Source organism: Rhinoderma darwinii, chromosome 5, assembly GCF_050947455.1.
Source record: "Rhinoderma darwinii isolate aRhiDar2 chromosome 5, aRhiDar2.hap1, whole genome shotgun sequence".
Lineage (NCBI taxonomy): Eukaryota > Metazoa > Chordata > Amphibia > Anura > Rhinodermatidae > Rhinoderma > Rhinoderma darwinii.
Genome location: NC_134691.1, coordinates 228418252 through 228441068, shown reverse-complemented (window position 1 = coordinate 228441068; position 22817 = coordinate 228418252). Strand labels below are relative to the sequence as shown.

Below are 22817 nucleotides of genomic sequence, written 5' to 3'. Positions count from 1 at the left end.
CCCTGCCATCCTCTGCCTCCAGGAACATAAGGTGGGTCATTATACCCTTGTGCTTAATTCTAGGAGCGACTGCCTAAATTTCTACAACACTTTGAAGAAGAACCGCAACAATGCTGCTTTGGATGGTCTTGTTTTCACTCTCCTCTATGAAGATGGGAATGTCCCTTTGGTTGTCTTCATGTACAATCCCCATGTGCCAAGGTCGGACATTGAGGCCTTCCTCCTCCGCCATTGTGAGTCTGTGGTCTTTTCCAACAAGATCCTCAACGAGGCTGGAATCTGGAGTGGCAAGTACAAATTTATTGTTAATTTTAAGAGGGATCCAGAAGGGGTTGATGGGCTAAGCAGACCCCCCTTGAACTTTTCTATTGGCAGGGACAGGGGCTATCTTTTCTTCCCTAACCCCCCTCTCTTTTGCAAGAACTGCAAGATCTTTGGACACATACTGGAGTCCTGTAATCAAGGAAAAAGGTGTGGGAAATGCGGCCAGGTGGGCCATGAGTCAAAGGTTTGTACCAACCCCATCGTTTGCAACCTCTGTGCACAGACAGGACACGCCTTCAGGAATTGTCCTAAGCGTTCTTATGCAGATATGGCCAGACAGAGGCCTGCTGGGAGACCTGAAGATCCTGAGGTTGCTGGTCCAATTATCCAGGCAGAAAGTCCACTGTCTGAGGAAATTGCAGTTGCAGGTGCGGAGGGTGGAGTGATGGAAATATCACCTGTGGAAGAAGACCTTCCCCCTCTTTCTGATGAGCAAACCGGGCTGCAAGGTGAAGGTGAGGTTGAGACTTCAGTCTCCATAACCCCAGTGATTGTGTGGGAGGAGGCAGAGGAGGCTCATGAGGTGGCTGGAGAGCAGGGTGATTTTGCAACAGCTGTTGTGAGACCAGGTGAAGAGGAGTTTGGGATGGCTCCAAAAAGGCAGAGAACAAACTTTTCACCATCAAGTGAAGGAAGTGCGAGTCCACAGAGGGATGGCGTGTATCCTGTGACTAGTATTTCTTTTGACACTCCTTTTCTAGGGGATCTGGAAGGCTCTATCTTTGCGTTGGATTGCCAGCCTCAAGAAGGAAAAGGCTGAGGAAAAGATGGGCTTGTTGTTCAACGTTTTCATCTCCAGATTAAAACATGGCTGCCAAAATCACATGTCATGTCCTATCCCTGAATGTCAGGCTGATTAAATCTAGGCCTAGGAGAATTGCAGCACTAGATTTCCTTAAAAATCTAGGGGCTGATATTTTTTGCTTGCAAGAATGTGGCATCTCTGATGCATTAGATGAAAAAGAATGGCAATATGGCCAAAGTATATGGTCAGGCTCGGTTAAAAATAAAAATGATGGTGTGGGAATCTTATTGGGGAATAAGGATTATAAATTTGATAGTTATACTGTGGTGGAGGCGGGTAGATGCTTATCTGCAATTATAAGCTATAGAGGGTGGAAGGTCAGGGTAATAAATGTGTATGGGCCAACAAGTAAAGGGGATAGAGTAGAGTTGTTAGAAAAATTGAGTATTTTTTTGCCTGGTAGGATCCCTACTGTGTGGGTGGGGGACTTCAATTGTGTTACCGAAGGGGCTAAGATGGATGTGTCGGGTAAAATGTTAAATAATTTAATTAATGATTTTTCTTTTGTAGATGCATCTGAAATGTTTTTAGGTAAGCCGCCGCCCGCAACCTTTAGAGCAGAGGGGGGTGGGGTGACATCCAGGATTGACCGGGTGTTTTTCAAAAATTTGGTATGTAAATCTTTCCGCCAAGATGATGTGATGTTTACTGATCACGTGAGTATGAGTGCTTTTTTTGAGGGGAATACAAAATTAAAGTATGGTAAAGGGGTGTGGAAGCTGAATATCAGGTTGCTTGAAGATAAAAAAGTGATGGATGATTTTAAGCGTGCGTATGTGGGATGGAAGTGGAAAAAAAGAAATTTTGCGAATATGTTAGAATGGTGGGACTGGATGAAGGGTGAAGTTAGGAAATTCTTTAAAAAATGGGGATATAAAAAAGCTGCAATTCGTAGGAATAAATATAAAGAGCTGAATATGAGAATGGAGTGGTTGAGGAAGCTTAGTATGCTTGGGTATGATGTGGGTGACTTGCTTTGTGCGGTCAAAAGTGAGATTAAGAAAGAGATGGATGAGAGGGGGAAAGAAATCATATATAGATCTAAGATTGAACATCTGGAAAAGGATGAGAAGTGCACAAGATTTTTCTTCAAAAAGATGTGTGGGAAGAAGGATGATATGGATGTTGTTATGAATAGTGGGGGTGACTGTGTTTATGGGGAGGATGTGATGAATGAAGTGGAGTCGTTCTATCGCGAGCTGTATGGTGACAAATGGACTGATAGAGATTTGGTGAATGATACCATGAATAAATTAGAGAATGTGCTAGGGAAGGAGGATTCTGATATGTTATCAGAGGGAATTACAATGGATGAAGTTATGCAAGTGGTCAAGAGTGCTAGTAAAAATAAAACTCCAGGGAAGGACGGTATTCCTGTGGAATTGTATGTGCAAGCGTGGGACATAATGGGAGCAGACCTAGTGGAAGTGTGTCAGTTTATGTGGGACAATGGGATAATGAGCGAATCTATGAAAGAGGGTGTTGTTGTGTTAATACATAAAAAGGGTGATAAAAGGAATCTGGGTAATTGGAGACCTATCTCTTTGCTCAATAGTGATTACAAGTGCTATAGCAAAATTCTAGCAAATCGAATGCGTGAAGTGATCGGTCAGGTAGTGGGGGAGGATCAAGTGTGTGCGGTACCAAGTAGGCGTATGACTGACAACCTGTTGCTGTTAAAAGATTTGATTGGGGATTGCATGGACAGAAAGCAAAAGTGTATGGTGCTAGCTGTGGACTTTGAGAAGGCGTTTGACCGCGTGTCACATGAATTTATGTTTGGTGTGTTGAATAAAATGGGTTTTCATAGCAAGTTTGTGAGTGCAGTAAGATGCTTGTATGGAGGAGTGACGAGCGAATTTTTGGTGAATGGGTTTTTGAGTGGTAAAGTGAGAATTAAATCGGGAGTCAGACAAGGTTGTCCGATGTCCCCCGTTCTTTTTATTAGCGTAATTGAAGTTTTGTTGTGTATGTTTAGGAAAGAGAAGGTGATGAGGGGCTTGCTGATACCTGGTAGTGGAGGTAAGGTGGTGAAAACTCTAGCTTATATGGACGATGTGGTCATTGTGAGTGAGTCTCTAGCTAGTTTGACTAGGGCTAGATTGGTGTTAGATCTTTTCTGTAGTGCGTCCGCTTTTAGAGTGAACTGGAGTAAAAGCATTTTTAAGTGTTTTGGTGACAGTAATGTTAGAATGGATGGTGTAAAGTGTGAACAAGGCGCAATTAGGGTTTTGGGTATTTTATTCAATAAAAACTTAAAGGGGAACGAGAGTTGGGATGAATGTGGTATGCGGATTGAGCGAAAGTTGAATTTCTGGCGTATGCGTAGTTTGACGTTTTCTGGTAAAACCTTAATCATTAAGTCAGTTATTTTGCCAATCCTGCTCTTTTGTGCAGTGATTTTTCCCTTTTCAACCAGGAAAATAAAAAAAGCAGAGAAAATGGTTTTTACTTTTTTTTGGGGATGCAGGATGGAAAAGTTGAAGCGGGAGTATCTATATAAATTGTGCGAGCATGGTGGAATGAATTTCCCAAATATTGAGGTTTTCTTGGGGTTGAGTTATGTGAAGGTAGTGACGGTGTTGATTGAGCGGAATAACAAAACTGCGTATATGATGAGGTATTTGGCTGGATGGACGCTTTTCGGGTTAAATTGGGTGAAGAGGGATGCAAGAGTGCCTGTGGCATTTAAATGTCCTGTGTGGTACATGAAGATTGAATGGTTTGTGAGGAAGTATGATTTACTATCTGTACCTATGGTGGATTTCAAGAATAAGAATGGTGTGATGAAAAGAATGCGGGCGAATGAGCTTGCATGTAATATTGATGGGCTGCGGTCAGGTGAAGCGGATGCAGTATGGAAGAATTTGGATATTGTAGGGGTGTCAAATCGCCAACGGGATGTAGTGTGGATGTCATTACATAATATACTGCCTGTGAGACAAGTCCAAAAGCAGCGGGATCTCATTAGACATGAAGTGTGCCCTAGGGAGGGGTGTGGGGCTAGTGAGAGCATACGCCATCTAATATGGGATTGTGACTTCTCTTATGAAGTATGGAAGAGAGTAGGGGGTTTGTGTAAAGAGTTGGCAGGTGTAACATATGTGAATTGGAAGGTGGCAATGTTTGGGATGGGTGCATGTAGTAGAGCTAAAGATAGAATATTATGGTTAATAATGGTATGTGTGATGGAAAGTCTGTGGGATGTGAGGAATCTTTTGGTATTTAAAAGAAAGGTTGTGTCTGTAAATGATTGTGTTAAGATATTTTTGTCCCGGTTATATGTCAAATATTTATGGGATAAGCAGCGCGGTGGTGGCAATGTTGATTCCGAAGGGATTTGGAAATTCAAAAAGTGGAAAGCATTAATCCGCTATAAATAATGTTGTTTTGTCATCTGTTATTTCTGTAATGCATTGTCTTTCTTTTGGAATTAAATAAAAGAACAAATTGAAAGAGTAACCATAGAGATGATTGATATAAGCGATATCGTTTTTTTGATTATTCAGATTGAAAAACTTAAGTTTTCGCTTCGTATCTAACTGAATGGTTATTAAAAAAAAAAAAAAAAAAAAAAAAAAAAAAAAAAAATCTGTTCTTATCAGTTTAATATCTGATACGTCCCCTATCTGGGGACCATATATTAAATGGATTTTTAGAACAGGGAGATGGAAATAGAGCTTGCTCTGTCCACTCCACGCATTGACCTGGTATTGCAGTATTTCCAGGACCGGTGCACCCTTCCCTTATGTGTTGACTAAAATCAGATTCCAAAAGTGCTATTTGTGTTTGCTATTGTTTTTGTCTTTCTGATGGGATCTCCCCTTTTAATCCCATTATTTCAACACCTGTTGGACAATGCATTTGTACAGTCATGTGTGATAATGAGCTCATTTATTAAATGCAATTAATTAATACATTGCCACCTCTTGTTGTGTGTGTGTGTGTGTGTGTGTGTGTGTGTGTGTGTGTGTGTGTGTGTGTGTGTGTGTGTGTGTGTGTGTGTGTGTGTGTGTGTGTGTGTGTGTGTGTGTGTGTGTGTGTGTGTGTGTGTGTGTGTGTGTGTGTGTGTGTGTGTGTGTGTGTGTGTGTGTGTGTGTGTGTGTGTGTGTGTGTGTGTGTGTGTGTGTGTGTGTGTGTGTCTTCTGTGTTTCCGGCATTTCACATTGGAACAGCTCATTCACCTTCCTTGTCTTCTCTCCGCCCTCCCTCCTAGGTAAGTTAAAGAGCTGCACCTGAGCCAGCCACTGATTGATGCAGCAACACAGTCAACTAGTGGAGTGGAGTGGAGTAGGGGAACAGCAAACAGCCATTAAAGCAGCCAGCCGCCTACCCGCCACAATGGACCTACCTGTGTACACTAGATGGATGTGATGGAATGTACTGCCGTCCCAACATTTCCAAGAAGAAGTAAGAATTGCAGTTGCAACAAACCCTTGCTTGCCTACAAAGAGAGCAGCAATTTGGATTTGTTACTATGTTACCTAGAAGAATAAAATAACAAACTGTGCAAGGATGGAGGTTGTAGGAGCAAGGAGAACAAGTTGTCTGTAAAGTTGGTGGATGCCTATTTTCCATTTTGCAGTCCCTTGTCTCCCTCTTGTGGCCTCCTGGAGGCAACTAGCTGTGCAAAAAAAAGACAGCCTGGCGGCCGGCTGTTGCAGTGTTGCCCTCTCAGGCAACACTGAGTGACTGACTGAGCCGCACCGTCTTATATAAAGTTCAGACGGAACTTTGCACGTGTCATAGTGGAGCCCTCAGGATTCCAGAGCCAGCTTTCTGACATCATAATGGGGCCTGCCTCAGAGATAGATAAAAGCCTGGGCCCAGGCAGTGTTGGTCAGTGCTGCTCAGCAGGCAGCACCGGACTGGACTGGATTAAAGCTGATACAAGGTGTGAAGGAACAAGGGGTGGCTGTGGGCATGCACTTGCTGCCGCTGCCAGTGTTTATCTGCATGGCAGCAGGGCATTTGGGCGTTGCCAGGAAGGCGTTTTTATGTAGATTCCTCCTCTTTCAGCACTGCATTGTGGTGCAAGCAAAAGAAGCAAATCCTGTCTGGCTTCCTCTCCGGCCTTTATTCACCTCCCTCCCGCTTAGTAGCTGTAAATGTGTGTGAGCCTGCAGGGCCCCATGGAATTGCCTAGGAGTAGGCTGAATCAATCGCTGCAAGGGGTGAACAGCAGTATGGGACAGGCTCGGTCAACGGCCGGCCCATTCGGGTTATCGCTTCTCGGCCTTTTGGCTAAGATCAAGTGTAGTACCTGCTCAAGCTGAGGTTAGTAATCATCCCTGCCGGTGGTACGTGGGCCATCGTAGGGGGATGACAGAACGCCGAGGTGAGGGCAGGGAACCACAACGGTCATCGCTCTGGTGTACGCATTTGGTTTAAAGGTACCATTTGTAGGTGACCAGGCGACCGCCGGATCGAGGTCATTAGGCCGGGTAGTTTGGAAGCCCGAGTTGCTATGTGCCCCAGGGCTGGTGACCCTGGGGTGCCCTAACTCACTGGGGGTGGGATCCCACTGAGTGAAGGCACACTTGCACGCACTCTCTTTCACGCTATATGAGCACACACCTTTATTCTCCCGGCCTTCTGGCTGGGAGATGAGGAATTTTTTTATACCTGGCGGATGTCCAGGCTGTATCACAGCGCACATCCACTTATTTAATTTTGTTTTTCACTGTGTGTTTGTCACGTTTGTCACAAGGATTTTGGGATGCGGTGCCCTTTTGGGACCCTCCTGAGGTCTAGGGGGAAAATGTGTGGCCTTCTGGTTCCTTTTTCCCCTGCAACCCGGCCTCCCTTCTTCGGAGGGGAGGTGCAACTAGGATGCAGGCTCCTAGGTGGACACTGGGGTGGCAGCCCAGGTAGAAGCCTAGGAGTGTGTTTGGGTCTCCCTAAGCTTCGGCGAGGGGGGACCATCGATCCTTGATCCTCTAGGCCTATGGTTTGGAGGGTCAGGGAATGGTTATGCGGGGCCTCTCTCTTTTAAGAGAAGGGCTGCGATAGACCGCATCCTTGTGCACTTTTTGTGTGGCACCTCTGCACTTTTTATGCACTTGGGTGATAGAAAGCACGACTCGGGCTTTCAATAAAAAATCTGTTCTTATCAGTCCTTGTAAGGATAGATAGCTCGGAGAACCACTGGGGGCTATAAACACTAGCTCAGCGATCCAAGAGCGTTCCAGACGAAGCCGGCGACGAACTGCGGAGAAGAACCAGCGAAGACGACGATCCAGAAGGGAGAAGCCGCCATCGAGGAAGAAGCTCCGGGAGATCGCTGCCGGGAAGAAGAAGGAGAACTTCGGAGAAGAGCCGCTGCTGAAGGGGATCTTCGAAGAAGCTCGGCCGCAGAAGAAGAAGCTCGACGAGGAACCGCTGCGGAAGAAATTTCGTGGAAGAACCTCGGCCAGCAAGGAGAAGATTTGCATAGCTCCGCCCCCTTCGGGAAAGAGCTATCGAAGATCCTCCCCAAGCGACAGGAACAGCTGGAAGAAGCCATGGCCTCAACCAGCAACCCTGCCACCCAGAAGGAGAAGGCTGATGGACCAGGTGAGCCGGCCCAGGCCAGGACATCTCCTCCTGAAGCCTCCTCAAGCGGACAGGCCACCAGGAAGCCGAACCAGGCTGCTCCAACCCTGGAGCCCTGGATGAAGCAGACGGTGGCCCTGAAGCTGAAGGAGGTGGACGGGAGAATGCCGGACATGACGGAAGAAGTGTTCTGCCAGAAGATGCTCCTGGACCAGGGCTTCGCTAAGCCGGAGACCATCAGCATCCAGGCCTTCATGACCGGGATGTTCTTCGTGACCTTCGCTTCGATCAACATCTGCAGAAGGTACTGGGAGATGGTGAAAGCGGCGAGGCCTGAATCCCCTTTCTCTCGCTTTGTGGGCAACTGCCCTGTCCAAAGAGAGGAAAGGCGGGTGACGGTCTCAATGCGGAACCCACACACCCCCGGCAAAGACATCACCACGCTCCTGAAGCGGTTCTGCACAGTGGTGAGGGAACCCACCCACATCCTGAACGGACTCGGCTTCTGGACTGGCAAGTGGTCGGTAATCGTCCGACTCAACAAGGATTCAAGCGCGGAAGACGGCCTCCAGCACCTGCCCCAGTCATTCTCGCTGGGCAACTCCTACGGCCTCATCTACTACCCGGACATGCCGCAGATCTGCAGGAGATGCAGCAAGAAGGGTCATTCGATGAAGGACTGCAAGGAGGACGCCTGCAAGAACTGCCGGGTAACAGGACACGAGACCAAAGACTGCCCGAAACGGACAATGTGCAACCTCTGCGGACAAGCAGCCCACTCTTACAAGGACTGCCCGAAGAGGGATCGATCCTGGGCAACTGTAGCAGCGAAAGCTCCAGCCAGAGGGAACCCCGCCCCAGCCAGAGCTCCAGCGGCACAGAAGACCGGGAAAAAGAAGGATGGTAAGAAGACGACAGTCCCTCCCCCCCCTCTCCCGGCCCTCCCTCGCCCTACCCTTCCCACCCTCCCTCGCCCGGCCCTCCCCACCCCCCCGTCCCCAACCCCTGTCACCCCCACTGAGGCTCTCACCTTCTCCTACCCACCCATCTCAGTGGTCCTGTCACCTGCACCTCTCCCAACCCAGCCTCCCTTCTCCCCAGCTCCAGCAGCACTAACATCTTCCTCTCCAGCTGCTGGAGTCCTCTCCCTGGAGGATTTTCCCCCTCTTGTCTCCTCAGGTGCCATCCAGAGGAAGAGAAAGGTGAGGGACAGCCCAGCGGCTGAGTCCTCAAAGCGACAAGTCGTGGAAATCTGCGAAGATTCCCTTGCGCAGCAGGAGGAAATGGAGCAGATGGTGGAGGAACTCGTGTCTGAACCTGAGGTCATCGACTTCACAACAGACATCCAGGTGGCTACAATCCTGGAACAATTTTTGTCAGAGGGCCTGCTGGATCTTTCGGACCCACCAAGCGAGGAGGATCCGCCCGACCGGACTGGTAACTAAGGTGTATCGTTTGCACTAACCTTCTTTATTCTCCCCCATGGCTGCTAAACTTAACATCTTTAGCCTCAATGTGAGGAGTGTTAGAGATAGGACTAGATGTCAGATGGTGCTAACTTTTCTTTCCAAGCAGTCGAGTGATATATTTATGCTGCAGGAATGTACTCTCCCCTCTTCCAGGTCATATCATCACCTGGCCAGGCAGTGGACCCATGGCCCGTCCTACTGGTCTGGTGGGGGCGACTGTAAGTCTGCAGGGGTTGCCATCCTGATTAGGGGAAGCGTATTTACTGTTGACTCTGTCCAGGAGCTCGTCTGCGGCCGCTTGTTGGTCGTAGACGGTTCCTGGGCGGGAGAGCCGATTAGGCTCATCAACGTGTACGCTCCCCCTATGAAGGCTGAGCGCCTGGAACTATTCCAGACCCTGCGGACCCAGCTCGCCACCACTAGGGCAGTGGTGATGGCCGGGGACTTCAACTGCCCCATCGAAGAGGATGGACGAAGTTCCGGCACTTCAATCAAGCTGGATGTCAGTTCCAAACTGCTTATCGAGATGGTAACCGAAGCATCCTTGCAGGACGTTGTGGGCTCCATGGGGATCGGCTCTGTGAACTATTCATGGAGCCGACCCGATGGCTCACTTCGTTCTCGGATTGACTTTGTGTTCACCTCCCGGGCAGTCAAGCAGCATGGGCACTCCATGATCCCCTGCTTCTTCTCTGACCACAGGGCCATTCTCTTCCAGGGTGCCATCGGCCACGGTTTTCCTCCCGGCCCTGGCTCCTGGAAGCTGAATTGTGCCCTGCTGGAAAGAGAGGAGGTACTGGCGGAACTTAGAGACGCCTATATTGTTTGGAGGAATGATAAAGTTTTCTTTGACAAAACCTGTGACTGGTGGGAATATGTTAAAGTTGAATTTCGTTGTTTCTTTCAGGCAAAAAGTCGTCAACAGGCGTGTGAGAGGAAGAGAGACTTCAGAGAGATGCAGCGTCAGCTGCGATCCCTGCAAGACCTCCTTCAATGCGGCTGGGACGTCAGGAAGGAGCTGGAGGAAGCCAAAAAGGGCCTGAAAAGGCACTTTGAGGAGGAATCCAAGCGAATTATCTTTCGGTCCAAGGTGGAGAACCTGGAGAAGGGTGAGAAATGTAACTCGTTCTTTTTCAGGAAACTCCATGCCGGCCACACGCCCCTGAAGGAACTCCGAGATGAGACCGGAAACATGCATTCTGGGAAGAAGGAGGTGATGGGAGTCGTCACAGACTACTACCGAAGCCTCTACTCCCGGAAAACCACTGACCCCGAAGCCGCCGATAAATTCCTGTCAGGTATCACTAATCATCTTGATCCTGCAGGTACGGAGGCTATGGACGTACCCCTGACGGTGGAGGAACTGCTCTCTGCCGCTAAATCCTTCAGACCCGGCAGGACCCCGGGCAGTGATGGTCTCCCAGCAGAGCTCTATGTAGCGCTGGGGGACTTGATCTGTCCGGACCTGCTGGAGCTCTATGAGGAGATGGTGGTGGAGGGTAGAATGCCACCGTCCTTGAGAGAAGGCATGATCACGATCTTGTATAAGCGGAAGGGGGAGAGATGTGACCTGAAAAACTGGCGTCCCATCTCTCTCCTGAACGTGGACTACAAGATCCTCGCCAAAGTATTGACCAACAGACTGAAGGTTGTCATCGGACAGATCATCGGATCGGACCAAACCTGCGGCATTCCTGGCCGTAGGGTGGCCGACAGTCTTGCCCTGGTGAGGGACACGGTGCATTACATGCAAAGCCGCCGTACACACGCGGCCCTGGTCAGTCTGGATCAGGAGAAGGCTTTTGACCGGGTCTCTCACGAATTCATGGGTAAGGCTCTGCGTAGGCTGCGGCTTGGCAGGTTGTTCTGTTTGTATGTTAACCTGATGTATTGCGACATTTACAGCTCGGTGCTGGTGAACGGCTGGAAGACTGACCCCTTTCCTGTATCGTCGGGGGTTAGACAAGGCTGTCCTCTTTCACCTCTCCTTTTTGTTTGTGTTATAGAGCTCTTCGCAGAGGCTATCCGGCAGAATGGAGAGATCAGAGGGATCACCGCACCAGGTCCAGGACACTTCGAGGTCAAATGCTCGCTGTACATGGACGACGTGACCGTCTTCTGCGCTGACCAGAGTTCGGTGACTGCACTCGTCCAGACCTGTGAGGAGTTCGGACGCGCGTCAGGGGCAAAAGTCAACTGCGGGAAGTCGGAAGCCATGCTCTTCGGAAAGTGGTACCTGCCTTCTCCTGCCTCCTTCCCGTTTACTATCAAGCCGGACTTCATCAAAATTCTGGGAGTCTGGTTCGGTAAGGAAGGTGCAGCCCTAAAGTCGTGGGAAGAACGCTTGGCCAAAGTCAACCAAAGGATCGGACTGTGGAGCCTCAGACAACTCACTATTGAGGGCAAAGCAATGGTCCTGCGTAACGAAGTCTTGCCTGTGCTACAATACACTGCACAGGCATGGCCCCCTCTTGCCACCGTCTCGAGGGCCATTACCAGGACTGTGTTTCACTTCATCTGGGGCTCGAAAATGGACAGAGTAAAGCGGACTGTTATGTACAAGGAGCCCCGCAAAGGTGGGAAGGGTATACCCGACATTCCCACTCTGCTGCGGATCGCTTTTGTATGTGACTGTGTTCGTAGGACTCTGAGGACAGCAAACGGCTCTGCGGGCAAGGCCATGTCCCGCTACTTCCTCCTTCCCCTCTGGCGAGGTTTTGGCTGGGACAAGTGGGACAGCTCCTTCCCTTACAACTGGCACGCTCCCTGGTTCTACGGAGATGTCGTCCGGTTTGTGAGGGAGCATCAACTGGAGGGTCTTAAGCCCGACTTGTGGAAACCTAAGACGATCCACAAGCACATCAGAGCAAAGGACTCACTGGAGTCTGTTCCAGGGCTTCATGCCGACACGTTGGAGACTGTTTGGACTAACGTGTCATCTGGCAGGTTGACCAACGGGCACAAGGACATTTCATGGATGGCCATCCAGGGAGGACTGCCTCTTAGGTCATTCATGCATGCCCGCAACCTGTGCAAGACCCGGTACTGCCCCAGGTGCCCCTTCACGGAGGAAACATCTTTGCACATTTTCTGGCAGTGCCCCTTTGCACAGGGTCTGTTGAAAGCCTTGGAACATGAACTCAAGGACTCAGTACCCAGGAACAGACTGTCGTACCGCTCGGTACTTTATGGACTATTTCCTGGGAATACCACGGATGGAGCAATCCAGGAAGCCTGGCGCCTTATGAACTGCTTTAAGGACGCTATATGGTTCGCCAGGAACCGTCTGATTTTGCGGAGAGAGAGTGTGTCCGTCCAGGACTGCCGCAGGCTGATCCACAGCCTGCTCAGAGACTATTCCACCTGGGACAGCCCGGACGTCGATGAGGAAGAGGACTGATACTCCCCTTCCCCCCACTCTCCCTTCTTGTGTGTTGTCTTTCAATAAAGCTTCGGGCCTGTGATTTCCCCCTTCCCTATCCCCTCCTACCCACTCCCCTATCCCATCACTTGTCTGTAATGCTTTGTTGTTTGGCTTTAGTGAATGCAAGAATGTTAGTGTAGCATGTGGTGTAATGTATAGCATAGGCTAGCCTGTACTGTGTATTATACTGTCATGTTATGTTTGACGACTGTTATTATTTATTATTTGCTGCTTCATGGCTTGCGCTGCGTCGCAGTAATGTTTGTATGATGACGATTGATTGTCAATAAAGCAATTTTCAATCAAAAAAAAAATCTGTTCTTATCAGTTTAATATCTGATACGTCCCCTATCTGGGGACCATATATTAAATGGATTTTTAGAACAGGGAGATGGAAATAGAGCTTGCTCTGTCCACTCCACGCATTGACCTGGTATTGCAGTATTTCCAGGACCGGTGCACCCTTCCCTTATGTGTTGACTAAAATCAGATTCCAAAAGTGCTATTTGTGTTTGCTATTGTTTTTGTCTTTCTGATGGGATCTCCCCTTTTAATCCCATTATTTCAACACCTGTTGGACAATGCATTTGTACAGTCATGTGTGATAATGAGCTCATTTATTAAATGCAATTAATTAATACATTGCCACCTCTGTGTGTGTGTGTGTGTGTGTGTGTGTGTGTGTGTGTGTGTGTGTGTGTGTGTGTGTGTGTGTGTGTGTGTGTGTGTGTGTGTGTGTGTGTGTGTGTGTGTGTGTGTGTGTGTGTGTGTGTGTGTGTGTGTGTGTGTGTGTGTGTGTGTGTGTGTGTGTGTGTGTGTGTGTGTGTGTGTGTGTGTGTGTGTGTGTGTGTGTGTGTGTGTGTGTGTGTCTTCTGTGTTTCTGTGTTTCCGGCATTTCACATTGGAACAGCTCATTCACCTTCCTTGTCTTCTCTCCGCCCTCCCTCCTAGGTAAGTTAAAGAGCTGCACCTGAGCCAGCCACTGATTGATGCAGCAACACAGTCAACTAGTGGAGTGGAGTGGAGTAGGGGAACAGCAAACAGCCATTAAAGCAGCCAGCCGCCTACCCGCCACAATGGACCTACCTGTGTACACTAGATGGATGTGATGGAATGTACTGCCGTCCCAACATTTCCAAGAAGAAGTAAGAATTGCAGTTGCAACAAACCCTTGCTTGCCTACAAAGAGAGCAGCAATTTGGATTTGTTACTATGTTACCTAGAAGAATAAAATAACAAACTGTGCAAGGATGGAGGTTGTAGGAGCAAGGAGAACAAGTTGTCTGTAAAGTTGGTGGATGCCTATTTTCCATTTTGCAGTCCCTTGTCTCCCTCTTGTGGCCTCCTGGAGGCAACTAGCTGTGCAAAAAAAAGACAGCCTGGCGGCCGGCTGTTGCAGTGTTGCCCTCTCAGGCAACACTGAGTGACTGACTGAGCCGCACCGTCTTATATAAAGTTCAGACGGAACTTTGCACGTGTCATAGTGGAGCCCTCAGGATTCCAGAGCCAGCTTTCTGACATCATAATGGGGCCTGCCTCAGAGATAGATAAAAGCCTGGGCCCAGGCAGTGTTGGTCAGTGCTGCTCAGCAGGCAGCACCGGACTGGACTGGATTAAAGCTGATACAAGGTGTGAAGGAACAAGGGGTGGCTGTGGGCATGCACTTGCTGCCGCTGCCAGTGTTTATCTGCATGGCAGCAGGGCATTTGGGCGTTGCCAGGAAGGCGTTTTTATGTAGATTCCTCCTCTTTCAGCACTGCATTGTGGTGCAAGCAAAAGAAGCAAATCCTGTCTGGCTTCCTCTCCGGCCTTTATTCACCTCCCTCCCGCTTAGTAGCTGTAAATGTGTGTGAGCCTGCAGGGCCCCATGGAATTGCCTAGGAGTAGGCTGAATCAATCGCTGCAAGGGGTGAACAGCAGTATGGGACAGGCTCGGTCAACGGCCGGCCCATTCGGGTTATCGCTTCTCGGCCTTTTGGCTAAGATCAAGTGTAGTATCTGTTCTTATCAGTTTAATATCTGATACGTCCCCTATCTGGGGACCATATATTAAATGGATTTTTAGAACAGGGAGATGGAAATAGAGCTTGCTCTGTCCACTCCACGCATTGACCTGGTATTGCAGTATTTCCAGGACCGGTGCACCCTTCCCTTATGTGTTGACTAAAATCAGATTCCAAAAGTGCTATTTGTGTTTGCTATTGTTTTTGTCTTTCTGATGGGATCTCCCCTTTTAATCCCATTATTTCAACACCTGTTGGACAATGCATTTGTACAGTCATGTGTGATAATGAGCTCATTTATTAAATGCAATTAATTAATACATTGCCACCTCGTGTGTGTGTGTGTGTGTGTGTGTGTGTGTGTGTGTGTGTGTGTGTGTGTGTGTGTGTGTGTGTGTGTGTGTGTGTGTGTGTGTGTGTGTGTGTGTGTGTGTGTGTGTGTGTGTGTGTGTGTGTGTGTGTGTGTGTGTGTGTGTGTGTGTGTGTGTGTGTGTGTGTGTGTGTGTGTGTGTGTGTGTGTGTGTGTGTGTGTGTGTGTGTGTGTGTGTGTGTGTGTGTGTGTGTGTGTGTGTGTGTGTGTGTGTGTGTGTGTGTGTGTGTGTGTGTGTGTGTGTGTGTGTGTGTGTGTGTGTGTGTGTGTGTGTGTGTGTGTGTGTGTGTGTGTGTGTGTGTGTGTGTGTGTGTGTGTGTGTGTGTGTGTGTGTGTGTGTGTGTGTGTGTCTTCTGTGTTTCCGGCATTTCACATTGGAACAGCTCATTCACCTTCCTTGTCTTCTCTCCGCCCTCCCTCCTAGGTAAGTTAAAGAGCTGCACCTGAGCCAGCCACTGATTGATGCAGCAACACAGTCAACTAGTGGAGTGGAGTGGAGTAGGGGAACAGCAAACAGCCATTAAAGCAGCCAGCCGCCTACCCGCCACAATGGACCTACCTGTGTACACTAGATGGATGTGATGGAATGTACTGCCGTCCCAACATTTCCAAGAAGAAGTAAGAATTGCAGTTGCAACAAACCCTTGCTTGCCTACAAAGAGAGCAGCAATTTGGATTTGTTACTATGTTACCTAGAAGAATAAAATAACAAACTGTGCAAGGATGGAGGTTGTAGGAGCAAGGAGAACAAGTTGTCTGTAAAGTTGGTGGATGCCTATTTTCCATTTTGCAGTCCCTTGTCTCCCTCTTGTGGCCTCCTGGAGGCAACTAGCTGTGCAAAAAAAAGACAGCCTGGCGGCCGGCTGTTGCAGTGTTGCCCTCTCAGGCAACACTGAGTGACTGACTGAGCCGCACCGTCTTATATAAAGTTCAGACGGAACTTTGCACGTGTCATAGTGGAGCCCTCAGGATTCCAGAGCCAGCTTTCTGACATCATAATGGGGCCTGCCTCAGAGATAGATAAAAGCCTGGGCCCAGGCAGTGTTGGTCAGTGCTGCTCAGCAGGCAGCACCGGACTGGACTGGATTAAAGCTGATACAAGGTGTGAAGGAACAAGGGGTGGCTGTGGGCATGCACTTGCTGCCGCTGCCAGTGTTTATCTGCATGGCAGCAGGGCATTTGGGCGTTGCCAGGAAGGCGTTTTTATGTAGATTCCTCCTCTTTCAGCACTGCATTGTGGTGCAAGCAAAAGAAGCAAATCCTGTCTGGCTTCCTCTCCGGCCTTTATTCACCTCCCTCCCGCTTAGTAGCTGTAAATGTGTGTGAGCCTGCAGGGCCCCATGGAATTGCCTAGGAGTAGGCTGAATCAATCGCTGCAAGGGGTGAACAGCAGTATGGGACAGGCTCGGTCAACGGCCGGCCCATTCGGGTTATCGCTTCTCGGCCTTTTGGCTAAGATCAAGTGTAGTACCTGCTCAAGCTGAGGTTAGTAATCATCCCTGCCGGTGGTACGTGGGCCATCGTAGGGGGATGACAGAACGCCGAGGTGAGGGCAGGGAACCACAACGGTCATCGCTCTGGTGTACGCATTTGGTTTAAAGGTACCATTTGTAGGTGACCAGGCGACCGCCGGATCGAGGTCAGGAGGTCGGGTAGTTTGAAAGCCCGAGTTGCTATGTGCCCCAGGGCTGGTGACCCTGGGGTGCCCTAACTCACTGGGGGTGGGATCCCACTGAGTGAAGGCACACTTGCACGCACTCTTCTTTCACACTTTTAAGCACACACCTTTATTCTCCCGGCCTTCTGGCTGGGAGATGAGGAATTTTTATATACCTGGCGGATGTCCAGGCTGTATCACAGCGCACATCCACTTATTTAATTTTGTTTTTCACTGTGTGTTTGTCACGTTTGTCACAAGGATTTTGGGATGCGGTGCCCTTTTGGGACCCTCCTGAGGTCTAGGGGGAAAATGTGTGGCCTTCTGGTTCCTTTTTCCCCTGCAACCCGGCCTCCCTTCTTCGGAGGGGAGGTGCAACTAGGATGCAGGCTCCTAGGTGGACACTGGGGTGGCAGCCCAGGTAGAAGCCTAGGAGTGTGTTTGGGTCTCCCTAAGCTTCGGCGAGGGGGGACCATCGATCCTTGATCCTCTAGGCCTATGGTTTGGAGGGTCAGGGAATGGTTATGCGGGGCCTCTCTCTTTTAAGAGAAGGGCTGCGATAGACCGCATCCTTGTGCACTTTTTGTGTGGCACCTCTGCACTTTTTATGCACTTGGGTGATAGAAAGCACGGCTCGGGCTTTCAATAAAAAAAAAAAAAAATCTGTTCTTATCAGTTTAATATCTGATACGTCCCCTATCTGGGGACCATATATTAAATGGATTTTTAGAACAGGGAGATGGAAATAGAGCTTGCTCTGTCCACTCCACGCATTGACCTGGTATTGCAGTATTTCCAGGACCGGTGCACCCTTCCCTTATGTGTTGACTAAAATCAGATTCCAAAAGTGCTATTTGTGTTTGCTATTGTTTTTGTCTTTCTGATGGGATCTCCCCTTTTAATCCCATTATTTCAACACCTGTTGGACAATGCATTTGTACAGTCATGTGTGATAATGAGCTCATTTATTAAATGCAATTAATTAATACATTGCCACCTCTTGGTGTGTGTGTGTGTGTGTGTGTGTGTGTGTGTGTGTGTGTGTGTGTGTGTGTGTGTGTGTGTGTGTGTGTGTGTGTGTGTGTGTGTGTGTGTGTGTGTGTGTGTGTGTGTGTGTGTGTGTGTGTGTGTGTGTGTGTGTGTGTGTGTGTGTGTGTGTGTGTGTGTGTGTGTGTGTGTGTGTGTGTGTGTGTGTGTGTGTGTGTGTGTGTGTGTGTGTGTGTGTGTGTGTGTGTGTGTGTGTGTGTGTGTGTGTGTGTGTGTGTGTGTGTGTGTGTGTGTGTGTGTGTGTGTGTGTGTGTGTGTGTGTGTGTGTGTGTGTGTGTGTGTGTGTGTGTGTGTGTGTGTGTGTGTGTGTGTGTGTGTGTGTGTGTGTGTGTGTGTGTGTGTGTGTGTGTGTGTGTGTGTGTGTGTGTGTGTGTGTGTGTGTGTGTGTGTGTGTGTGTGTGTGTGTGTGTGTGTGTGTGTGTGTGTGTGTGTGTGTGTGTGTGTGTGTGTGTGTGTGTGTGTGTGTGTGTGTGTGTGTGTGTGTGTGTGTGTGTGTGTGTGTGTGTGTGTGTGTGTGTGTGTGTGTGTGTGTGTGTGTGTGTGTGTGTGTGTGTGTGTGTGTGTGTGTGTGTGTGTGTGTGTGTGTGTGTGTGTGTGTGTGTGTGTGTGTGTGTGTGTGTGTGTGTGTGTCTTCTGTGTTTCTGTGTTTCCGGCATTTCACATTGGAACAGCTCATTCACCTTCCTTGTCTTCTCTCCGCCCTCCCTCCTAGGTAAGTTAAAGAGCTGCACCTGAGCCAGCCACTGATTGATGCAGCAACACAGTCAACTAGTGGAGTGGAGTGGAGTAGGGGAACAGCAAACAGCCATTAAAGCAGCCAGCCGCCTACCCGCCACAATGGACCTACCTGTGTACACTAGATGGATGTGATGGAATGTACTGCCGTCCCAACATTTCCAAGAAGAAGTAAGAATTGCAGTTGCAACAAACCCTTGCTTGCCTACAAAGAGAGCAGCAATTTGGATTTGTTACTATGTTACCTAGAAGAATAAAATAACAAACTGTGCAAGGATGGAGGTTGTAGGAGCAAGGAGAACAAGTTGTCTGTAAAGTTGGTGGATGCCTATTTTCCATTTTGCAGTCCCTTGTCTCCCTCTTGTGGCCTCCTGGAGGCAACTAGCTGTGCAAAAAAAAGACAGCCTGGCGGCCGGCTGTTGCAGTGTTGCCCTCTCAGGCAACACTGAGTGACTGACTGAGCCGCACCGTCTTATATAAAGTTCAGACGGAACTTTGCACGTGTCATAGTGGAGCCCTCAGGATTCCAGAGCCAGCTTTCTGACATCATAATGGGGCCTGCCTCAGAGATAGATAAAAGCCTGGGCCCAGGCAGTGTTGGTCAGTGCTGCTCAGCAGGCAGCACCGGACTGGACTGGATTAAAGCTGATACAAGGTGTGAAGGAACAAGGGGTGGCTGTGGGCATGCACTTGCTGCCGCTGCCAGTGTTTATCTGCATGGCAGCAGGGCATTTGGGCGTTGCCAGGAAGGCGTTTTTATGTAGATTCCTCCTCTTTCAGCACTGCATTGTGGTGCAAGCAAAAGAAGCAAATCCTGTCTGGCTTCCTCTCCGGCCTTTATTCACCTCCCTCCCGCTTAGTAGCTGTAAATGTGTGTGAGCCTGCAGGGCCCCATGGAATTGCCTAGGAGTAGGCTGAATCAATCGCTGCAAGGGGTGAACAGCAGTATGGGACAGGCTCGGTCAACGGCCGGCCCATTCGGGTTATCGCTTCTCGGCCTTTTGGCTAAGATCAAGTGTAGTACCTGCTCAAGCTGAGGTTAGTAATCATCCCTGCCGGTGGTACGTGGGCCATCGTAGGGGGATGACAGAACGCCGAGGTGAGGGCAGGGAACCACAACGGTCATCGCTCTGGTGTACGCATTTGGTTTAAAGGTACCATTTGTAGGTGACCAGGCGACCGCCGGATCGAGGTCATTAGGCCGGGTAGTTTGGAAGCCCGAGTTGCTATGTGCCCCAGGGCTGGTGACCCTGGGGTGCCCTAACTCACTGGGGGTGGGATCCCACTGAGTGAAGGCACACTTGCACGCACTCTCTTTCACGCTATATGAGCACACACCTTTATTCTCCCGGCCTTCTGGCTGGGAGATGAGGAATTTTTTTATACCTGGCGGATGTCCAGGCTGTATCACAGCGCACATCCACTTATTTAATTTTGTTTTTCACTGTGTGTTTGTCACGTTTGTCACAAGGATTTTGGGATGCGGTGCCCTTTTGGGACCCTCCTGAGGTCTAGGGGGAAAATGTGTGGCCTTCTGGTTCCTTTTTCCCCTGCAACCCGGCCTCCCTTCTTCGGAGGGGAGGTGCAACTAGGATGCAGGCTCCTAGGTGGACACTGGGGTGGCAGCCCAGGTAGAAGCCTAGGAGTGTGTTTGGGTCTCCCTAAGCTTCGGCGAGAGGGGACCATCGATCCTTGATCCTCTAGGCCTATGGTTTGGAGGGTCAGGGAATGGTTATGCGGGGCCTCTCTCTTTTAAGAGAAGGGCTGCGATAGACCGCATCCTTGTGCACTTTTTGTGTGGCACCTCTGCACTTTTTATGCACTTGGGTGATAGAAAGCACGACTCGGGCTTTCAAAAAAAAAAAAAAAAAAAAAAAAAAATCTGTTCTTATCAGTTTAATATCTGATACGTCCCCTATCTGGGGACCATATATTAAATGGATTTTTAGAACAGGGAGATGGAAATAGAGCTTGCTCTGTCCACTCCACGCATTGACCTGGTATTGCAGTATTTCCAGGACCGGTGCACCCTTCCCTTATGTGTTGACTAAAATCAGATTCCAAAAGTGCTATTTGTGTTTGCTATTGTTTTTGTCTTTCTGATGGGATCTCCCCTTTTAATCCCATTATTTCAACACCTGTTGGACAATGCATTTGTACAGTCATGTGTGATAATGAGCTCATTTATTAAATGCAATTAATTAATACATTGCCACCTCTTGTGTGTGTGTGTGTGTGTGTGTGTGTGTGTGTGTGTGTGTGTGTGTGTGTGTGTGTGTGTGTGTGTGTGTGTGTGTGTGTGTGTGTGTGTGTGTGTGTGTGTGTGTGTGTGTGTGTGTGTGTGTGTGTGTGTGTGTGTGTGTGTGTGTGTGTGTGTGTGTGTGTGTGTGTGTGTGTGTGTGTGTGTGTGTGTGTGTGTGTGTGTGTGTGTGTGTGTGTGTGTGTGTGTGTGTGTGTGTGTGTGTGTGTGTGTGTGTGTGTGTGTGTGTGTGTGTGTGTGTGTGTGTGTGTGTGTGTGTGTGTGTGTGTGTGTGTGTGTGTGTGTGTGTGTGTGTGTGTGTGTGTGTGTGTGTGTGTGTGTGTGTGTGTGTGTGTGTGTGTGTGTGTGTGTGTGTGTGTGTGTGTGTGTGTGTGTGTGTGTGTGTGTGTGTGTGTGTGTGTGTGTGTGTGTGTGTGTGTGTGTGTGTGTGTGTGTGTGTGTGTGTGTGTGTGTGTGTGTGTGTGTGTGTGTGTGTGTGTGTGTGTGTGTGTGTGTGTGTGTGTGTGTGTGTGTGTGTGTGTGTGTGTGTGTGTGTGTGTGTCTTCTGTGTTTCCGGCATTTCACATTGGAACAGCTCATTCACCTTCCTTGTCTTCTCTCCGCCCTCCCTCCTAGGTAAGTTAAAGAGCTGCACCTGAGCCAGCCACTGATTGATGCAGCAACACAGTCAACTAGTGGAGTGGAGTGGAGTAGGGGAACAGCAAACAGCCATTAAAGCAGCCAGCCGCCTACCCGCCACAATGGACCTACCTGTGTACACTAGATGGATGTGATGGAATGTACTGCCGTCCCAACATTTCCAAGAAGAAGTAAGAATTGCAGTTGCAACAAACCCTTGCTTGCCTACAAAGAGAGCAGCAATTTGGATTTGTTACTATGTTACCTAGAAGAATAAAATAACAAACTGTGCAAGGATGGAGGTTGTAGGAGCAAGGAGAACAAGTTGTCTGTAAAGTTGGTGGATGCCTATTTTCCATTTTGCAGTCCCTTGTCTCCCTCTTGTGGCCTCCTGGAGGCAACTAGCTGTGCAAAAAAAAGACAGCCTGGCGGCCGGCTGTTGCAGTGTTGCCCTCTCAGGCAACACTGAGTGACTGACTGAGCCGCACCGTCTTATATAAAGTTCAGACGGAACTTTGCACGTGTCATAGTGGAGCCCTCAGGATTCCAGAGCCAGCTTTCTGACATCATAATGGGGCCTGCCTCAGAGATAGATAAAAGCCTGGGCCCAGGCAGTGTTGGTCAGTGCTGCTCAGCAGGCAGCACCGGACTGGACTGGATTAAAGCTGATACAAGGTGTGAAGGAACAAGGGGTGGCTGTGGGCATGCACTTGCTGCCGCTGCCAGTGTTTATCTGCATGGCAGCAGGGCATTTGGGCGTTGCCAGGAAGGCGTTTTTATGTAGATTCCTCCTCTTTCAGCACTGCATTGTGGTGCAAGCAAAAGAAGCAAATCCTGTCTGGCTTCCTCTCCGGCCTTTATTCACCTCCCTCCCGCTTAGTAGCTGTAAATGTGTGTGAGCCTGCAGGGCCCCATGGAATTGCCTAGGAGTAGGCTGAATCAATCGCTGCAAGGGGTGAACAGCAGTATGGGACAGGCTCGGTCAACGGCCGGCCCATTCGGGTTATCGCTTCTCGGCCTTTTGGCTAAGATCAAGTGTAGTATCTGTTCTTATCAGTCCTTGTAAGGATAGATAGCTCGGAGAACCACTGGGGGCTATAAACACTAGCTTAGCGATCCAAGAGCGTTCCAGACGAAGCCGGCGACGAACTGCGGAGAAGAACCAGCGAAGACGACGATCCAGAAGGGAGAAGCCGCCATCGAGGAAGAAGCTCCGGGAGATCGCTGCCGGGAAGAAGAAGGAGAACTTCGGAGAAGAGCCGCTGCTGAAGGGGATCTTCGAAGAAGCTCGGCCGCAGAAGAAGAAGCTCGACGAGGAACCGCTGCGGAAGAAATTTCGTGGAAGAACCTCGGCCAGCAAGGAGAAGATTTGCATAGCTCCGCCCCCTTCGGGAAAGAGCTATCGAAGATCCTCCCCAAGCGACAGGAACAGCTGGAAGAAGCCATGGCCTCAACCAGCAACCCTGCCACCCAGAAGGAGAAGGCTGATGGACCAGGTGAGCCGGCCCAGGCCAGGACATCTCCTCCTGAAGCCTCCTCAAGCCAACAGGCCACCAGGAAGCCGAACCAGG

General features: G+C 49.3%; 3 non-coding genes and 6 pseudogenes across 3 annotated transcripts; all 9 read left to right on the top strand.

The window, feature by feature from the left end:
- The first annotated feature begins 4655 nt into the window (after positions 1 to 4655).
- Positions 4656 to 4873, top strand: LOC142654267 (U2 spliceosomal RNA; annotated as a pseudogene).
- A 1480-nt stretch (positions 4874 to 6353) lies between these two features.
- LOC142654692 (U2 spliceosomal RNA) lies at positions 6354 to 6423 on the top strand (annotated as a pseudogene).
- Positions 6424 to 12831: 6408 nt separating this feature from the next.
- LOC142653787 (U2 spliceosomal RNA) lies at positions 12832 to 13023 on the top strand. Its single transcript, XR_012848661.1, has one exon. It is a non-coding gene; the product is annotated as a U2 spliceosomal RNA (small nuclear RNA).
- A 1492-nt stretch (positions 13024 to 14515) lies between these two features.
- On the top strand, positions 14516 to 14706 carry LOC142653526 (U2 spliceosomal RNA). Its single transcript, XR_012848455.1, has one exon. It is a non-coding gene; the product is annotated as a U2 spliceosomal RNA (small nuclear RNA).
- A 1655-nt stretch (positions 14707 to 16361) lies between these two features.
- On the top strand, positions 16362 to 16431 carry LOC142654691 (U2 spliceosomal RNA; annotated as a pseudogene).
- Positions 16432 to 17219: 788 nt separating this feature from the next.
- On the top strand, positions 17220 to 17401 carry LOC142654166 (U2 spliceosomal RNA). The gene has a single exon (XR_012848907.1). It is a non-coding gene; the product is annotated as a U2 spliceosomal RNA (small nuclear RNA).
- Positions 17402 to 19353: 1952 nt separating this feature from the next.
- LOC142654690 (U2 spliceosomal RNA) lies at positions 19354 to 19423 on the top strand (annotated as a pseudogene).
- Positions 19424 to 20178: 755 nt separating this feature from the next.
- Positions 20179 to 20402, top strand: LOC142654287 (U2 spliceosomal RNA; annotated as a pseudogene).
- A 1849-nt stretch (positions 20403 to 22251) lies between these two features.
- On the top strand, positions 22252 to 22353 carry LOC142654513 (U2 spliceosomal RNA; annotated as a pseudogene).
- Positions 22354 to 22817: the final 464 nt, after the last annotated feature.